The following is a 6,959-nucleotide window of genomic DNA, read 5'->3' as shown; positions in this document are numbered from 1 at the left end:
TAAAGATTTTATTTATTTATTTGACAGAGAGACATCACAAGTAGACGGAGAGGCAGGCAGAGAGAGAGAGAGAGAGGGAAGCAGGCTTCTTGCTGAGCAGAGAGCCCGATGTGGGACTCGATCCCAGGACCCTGAGATCATGACCTGAGCCGAAGGCAGCGGCTTAACCCACTGAGCCACCCAGGCGCCCGTATTTTTATTTTTTTTAAGGTTTTATTTATTTATTTGACAGACAGAGATCACAAGTAGACAGAGGCAGGCAGAGAGAGAGGAGGAAGCAGGCTCCCCACTGAGCAGAGAGCCCAATGCGGGGCTCGATCCCAGGACCCTGGGATCATGACCTGAGCCGAAGGCAGAGGCTTTAACCCACTGAGCCACCCAGGTGCCACTGTATTTTTTAAAATCCTTTTTAGGGTTGATGAATTTCTTGATTCTGTAAATTTATGTATTTTATCAAATTTTTAACATTTTGGGAAATTATTTCTGCAGTTTTTTTTCTGCACCAATTTCTTTATTATCTTCTTCTGAGACTCATTGATATAGATGTGAAAATTTTTGATATTGTCCCATAGGTTCCTGAGTCTCTCTTTACTTTTTAAAGTCTCTTTCTTCCTGTTCTTTAGATTGGATAACTTCTATTGACTCATCTTCAAGTTCTCTGTCTTTTTCTTCATTTGTCTCTATTCTGTTATTGCACTCCATTAGTGAATTTTTTAAGACATTGTATTTTCTGTTCTAAAGTTTCTATATCCCTCTTGTCAACTTCTATTTTTCCATTCATGTTAAATATGTTTTACCTTTTCATCAAGGACCACAGTTATAAATAGCTCCCTTAAAGTCTTTGATAATTTCAACATCTAAGTCATCTTGGGGTTAGCTTTCATTTGTTGCCATTTTCCTTGGAAATGGACCATATCTTCTTACCTATTTGTATATTGAGTAATTTTAGAAAATATCCTGGACATTTTGATATTATGTGGTGAAATTCTGAATCTTTTGAGACTCATCTGGAAAACATTGATGTGTGTGTGTGTGTGTGCGCGCGCGCGCACGCGCGTGCGCACAGGCGCACACGTATTTTGTGTGAATTAATGCACAGAGTTAAGAAAACATCTTCTCCAGCTCCCTTTTCTCTGGGATTCTTCTACCTCACCCCACTTCCCCCATCAACTTGCAGAGATTGCTTTTCTTGATCCTAGAGCTAGAAGGATGGTGTTTCTCTTGGAGGTTTTATTGCCTATGCAGCCACTGCCATAACTCCTAACCAGTGCCCATATTTGTGTCAAAGCCAAGAAAGAAAAGAGGGAAACAACCTTGAGAAACTCACCTCTTCTATGGGTCACTTCATTGATTCCTCTCCCCAGTCTGCGTGCTTTAGTTTACTTTTCAGAATCCTCAGATGGTTACTTTTTGTATTATACTCAGAGTTTTTAGTTACAATTACAATCAATACGCTTATTCTATTTTGGCCAGAACTGGAAGTCTCTCCCACTTCACTTTTAGGAAAAAAATCAGGCTTCAAATTGGCTCTACAGTACCTTTTTTTTAGAAGATTTTATTTATTTGACAGACAGAGATCACAAGTAGGCAGAAAGGCAGGCAGAGAGAGGAGGAGGCAAGCTCCCCACTGAGCAGAGTGGGCTCTATACTATCTTGTCAGATTCTAGGCCAAACATAAGCCCTTTTTAAACAAGTCATAATAACCATGTGTCCACTAGGAGGCAGCACTAACAAACCCTGCTTACCCAGGGCCTCTGCAGCCTCAAGAAAGTGGATGTAATCTTGGCAGCCTGTGGATTCAGATTTCTACAAAGAGAAACACTAGGGCCTCAAACTCCTCCTCTGCACTCTACTTCATTCTTACTTTTCCCTTGTGGTTTCTGGGTGGCCGGGGTGTTTACTGGTTGCAAGTTATCTCATTCTAGGTCTGCCACCAATGCTGTTGCCTTGTCCCCCTGTAGTAATATCCGTAGCAGTTACCATTCCCAGTGCTTGCTCAACTGGCCATGGTTGCTTAGGTGGAAGATGTCTTCTCTCCCTGATAGTGTTTACAATTTGTTCATTAGACTCCCAAAGCTGACTCTCAATATTTTCAAAGCTGTTTCTCTACATATTAGGTTGGAAACTGTGGGAGTCATTAGTTTTTGCTCATCAAATTATTTCTGGCTCTTCAATTTCTCAGCACTTAGTAGAGTCACTTTCTTGTCCCACTTGTAGCTGGGTCAGGTCATGTGATTCATCTTAGCTTATAAACTCAGTTGGAAGTGATAAATATCACGTTCCAGGCTGGAACATTCAATTTCCAATGTGAGTCTTCCTAGAGTTCTGTTTTCCTCTGTCAAAGTGATTGATAACAATCCAGGTTGCATCTCCTCTATCAGTCTAGATCTCAGAGTGAGAACGAAATGGGACAGAGTCACCTGAACACCTACAATGGCCATGTAATGTGAGTGAACATGAGTGAGGAACAGATTTTTGTTGTTTTAAGACACTGCGATTTGGGGCTTATTTGTTAATGAACTTTTACCTAACCTAACCTAACTGATACAGAAACTGTATGAGAGGGACTACCTAAAATCATACCAAAAAGCATTCGTTCTTACCCACTGCAAATAAGGGTCTCATGGCAGAAACTTGTCATCTTGACTTGGTCCTAGCTAATTGTGAGTTCTCTGTCTATCCAGGCATTCCTCTTGAACCTGAAGCTGTCTCTGTCTCACTGGAGTTTCAATCTTGGTTTCCAGGACTTGACTGCCAGTCTTGACATTTATACCCAACATTCATTCCATGAGACCAAGTGGATCTTCAGGCAGCCAGAACAAGTGGCAGCCTGCCATTGAGATCTGGAATTCAAGAGATGGGCTATAATTTACACTCCCCACTCTCTTCCATTCTACACTAACATTGTTTACTTTTTTCCCCTTCCTTTACTTTAGCTATTTCTTTACATTTTTTCTTATTTTTACACTTTTCTTCTTTATCTCCCTTTTATAACTTCCCACACTGAAGACATATGGTTACTTATTGTAATATTCTGATGCCCTTCTTTCACTTGGTGGCTTACCCTTTTCCTTATTTAGATTACTCTTGGTGTTCATTTCAGGACCCTTCAACTTTTATTAAAGTTAGTTCTGTGGGCTGTGGCCCTTGTCTAATTCCCACATCCCAGGCCTAATGAAGCAATATATTAAATCTCCTGGAATAAGAATATATATATATATATATATATATATATATATATATATATATAGAGAGAGAGAGAGAGAGAGAGAGAGTATGCTACATAATCATAACAGATAATCCTTATATAGCACTTATTATATACCACTTATTATGTATGTACTTTTCTGACCTCATTAGGATCTGTTAACTCGTTCACAGGCCATGAAAGCTCCATAGACATACATGGGTATTAGAATCTCTATTTTACAGATGAGGTAACAGGCCAAGAGTGTTAAATGATTTGATCAAGTCACACAGCTTGTAAGTGGCAGAGCCAGAATTAGAAACCAGGCTATCCGACTCCAGAGTTTATGTTTTAGCCATTAAATTCTCTTGCTTCTGTGTATATACAAAGGGTTTTAAACCATGAGTCAGTAAATCATGATCCTCAGGCCATTTATGATTTACTGCATGTTTATGTAAATAAAGTTTTATTGGAACACAGCCCTGTCCATGTGTTAAATATCATCTATGACAGCTTTCAAGTGATAAGGGCAGAGTTGAGTATTTGTGACAGAGATTGCATGACCCACAAAGACTGAATTATTTACTATCTGATCTCTGTTTCAGAGGATGAATAGGGATGCTCCAGACAAAGTGTTCCTGGCAAAGGGAATGACATGCAAGGAAGCATGGGGCATCAATTGCAGAGTTTTTCTGCACCTGCATCATAAATTTTTTAAGAGAAGAGACTCTATCTTTTTATCATGGTGAAAACACCAAAAGTGCTCAATAAATTCTTGTTGAAAATATTTATCCAGTTTACTCATATTGTTACAACACTCATAAATGTATTAATGACTTCTGTACTTATTTTTTATGTTTCCTGGCATTACCAACCCTGGCCCTATGGGCCAGGAACATGAGAGGGTAATGAGTAGTCCAGTGAACTGAGTATATTATGAATTCACATTACAGTCATTTAAATTACATTTATTCATCAAAGTATTTGTTGATAGGTTGTATAATTTGTGCTCAAATGTGGTTTGTAATGGGAAATAATCCTAGTGAATCTATGAAATACCAAAGTAAAATATTTGCCTATGAATTTCTGTTGCTAGTGGTAAGGGAGTTAGAACACGTACACATGTGCATGACCACACACACACACACACACACACACACACATAAACCTCACCTTTCCTGACAAACACCCAAGCCCATTTTAATAATGTGTGTTTCATTTAAGCCCTTTTCAAAAATGAACGTTTTACTAAAAATAATTTAAAATAGAAACAAGATCAGATGTCTCTGCCATAGTATCGTTCTTGCCTTAGAACTGAGGCCAGTCACCAGAGGGACTCACATTGCTTATTCAGTTCTCACAGTTGTTTATTGTTTGCAGCAAGAGAAAGGAATGGTTTTGTGTCATAATAACTTTACAAGACTTTGACACTTCGTAAAAGGGGAAACTGTTGCCTAGAAGAATTTTTTAATACAGAAGGAAATGATTGCATGTAATAAAAAATTTTGAAATTTCATGTATATGTTAGATTGAAGTTTATAGGTAGAAAAGTGTTTGATCTCTCTGTTGGATACATCATGCTTTTTTCTTTATCTAATGAATAAAATAGTGCTTCCTTTCTATCTACTTCTACCGAATACCTGAGATAAATGATTCATTAGATAAAGTCTTATGGTAATAAAATTTAAATAGATAATTCCATACTTCTTTAATTATTATCAATTTAGAATACTCTTAACTAGACACTGGAATATCTTATTTATATGATATGTAAAAAGTATTATATAATATGTATGAATTTACTAATAAATTAATATACATGAATAGGAAAACAAACTACTAATTGGAAAAAATTGTTTTTAATACCCTAAGGATGCAGTAGCTTCTCATTTTGTGTTTAAACACTATTGGGTCATTTCTCTTAATGGTGTCATCTAATAATCTGAGATTTCTTATATAAGCACGTTAGTCATTTTCAGAAGTATATGATACCTCTAACTATATTACCTGTATAGACAAAAATTTAAATGGGGCATCTGTAAGAAACCATGATCTGTCTCCAGGTACTGAATTTGTGTTTACTTACTGTAGCTTAATTAATTTAATATGCTAGATCTGTCTTTTTTTAAAAATAAACATTTCTTTTAGGCTACTATAAAGCAATTTAATGGGATGTATAGTGTTCTTTTATTTTTTTAAAAAGATTTTATTTATTTAACAGACAGAGATCACAAGTAGGCAGAGAGGCAGACAGAGAGAGAGAGGGGGAGAAGCAGGCTTCCTGCCGAGCAGAGAGCCTGATGCGGGACTTGATCCCAGGACCCTGGGATCATGACCTGAGCTGAATGCAGAGGCTTAAACCACTGAGCCACCCAGGCACCCCTATAGTGTTCTTTTTGGCAGAAAATAGAAGTTGGAGAAACTAAAATTGTGTGAAAATTTTTTAGGGAACAATTTACACTATCACTTACTACTTTATTTTATTAGTCAACATGAATGTATTAAGCACCTACTATTTGCATTGGCATTGTGATAGGCCTAGGATTAGAGAGATAGAAGACACAGGCCCTACCCTCAAGGAGCATACCATCTACTTAAGAGACAGGTAGATAGCTGTACAGTGGTAACAAAATATGATAAACCCGTATCAAACAGGTAATGGGCTTATTGCAGGGCTTCAGATGAGGAGGTCTACTATACAATTAAGGTACAATATATAAGATAATATTAAACAACTAATAAAACATTAAATAATTAGAAATTAGAAGAACATTTCCCAAGTACTTAATGAGTCAAAGAAAAAATAAAAACTAATAAAAAAATTAAAATACTAAATTGAAATAAAAATTTAAAATTAGGAAAAATTGCTCAAGTTAGCAAAGAAAGATTGAAGATTAGTGAGTCATTATCTAACTCAAGAAGTTTTTAATAAGAACAGCAGTATACACCCAGTGAAAATACAAGTAAGGAAATAAAAGGCATAAGAATAAAACTTTTTAAAATGAAAACAAAGACACAAGAGTAAGTATTATCAACCATTAGCTAGTTCTTTGAAAAGATTGGTCTAATAGAGAAGTCTCTGGCAATACTGGTCAAGAAAAAAGAAGACGCAAGTAACTGTAAGAATGAAATAAAGGGCAGATCTACAAATAATGCAGAGACTGAAATATAAAAGTATTATGAAAAACCTTATGTCAATAATTTTGAAAACTTAGACATGAGAAATTTCTAGGAAAATATCTTACCAAGACTAATTCAATACAAAATTTAAAAACCTGACTGAGATTATAAAATTAAAGGAATTGAATCAGTAAGTAAAATTTTGCCTTTACTCCATGCACAAAAATAATTGACCAGGATTATTTTACAGAGTAATTTCTACAAAATACTCAAAGACCATATAACCCTTATCTTATACACATGTATCTAGGATATAGAAAAAGAAGGAACATAGACCACAGTTTTTTTTTTTCATGAGATTAATTTAAACAAGCTAAACAAGCCTAACTTGGCCAAGTTAGCCTCATGAAATGATGGAATGAAAGGAGAGCTTAATATTAGCACCTCTCTTAATGTATTAAGTTGAGCCATATGAAATTTCCCCCCCTTTTTAAAAAAAGATTTTATTTATTTATCTAAGAGTGAGAGAGATAGAACATGAGTGGGGGATGGCAAGGAGGGGTAGAGGGAGAGGGAGAAGCAGGCTTCCCGCTGAGCAGGAACCTGATGCAGGACTCCATCCCAAGACCCTGGGATCAGGACCTGAGCCAAA

Source organism: Lutra lutra, chromosome X (assembly GCF_902655055.1).
Source record: "Lutra lutra chromosome X, mLutLut1.2, whole genome shotgun sequence".
Lineage (NCBI taxonomy): Eukaryota > Metazoa > Chordata > Mammalia > Carnivora > Mustelidae > Lutra > Lutra lutra.
This window is presented reverse-complemented; position numbering follows the sequence as displayed.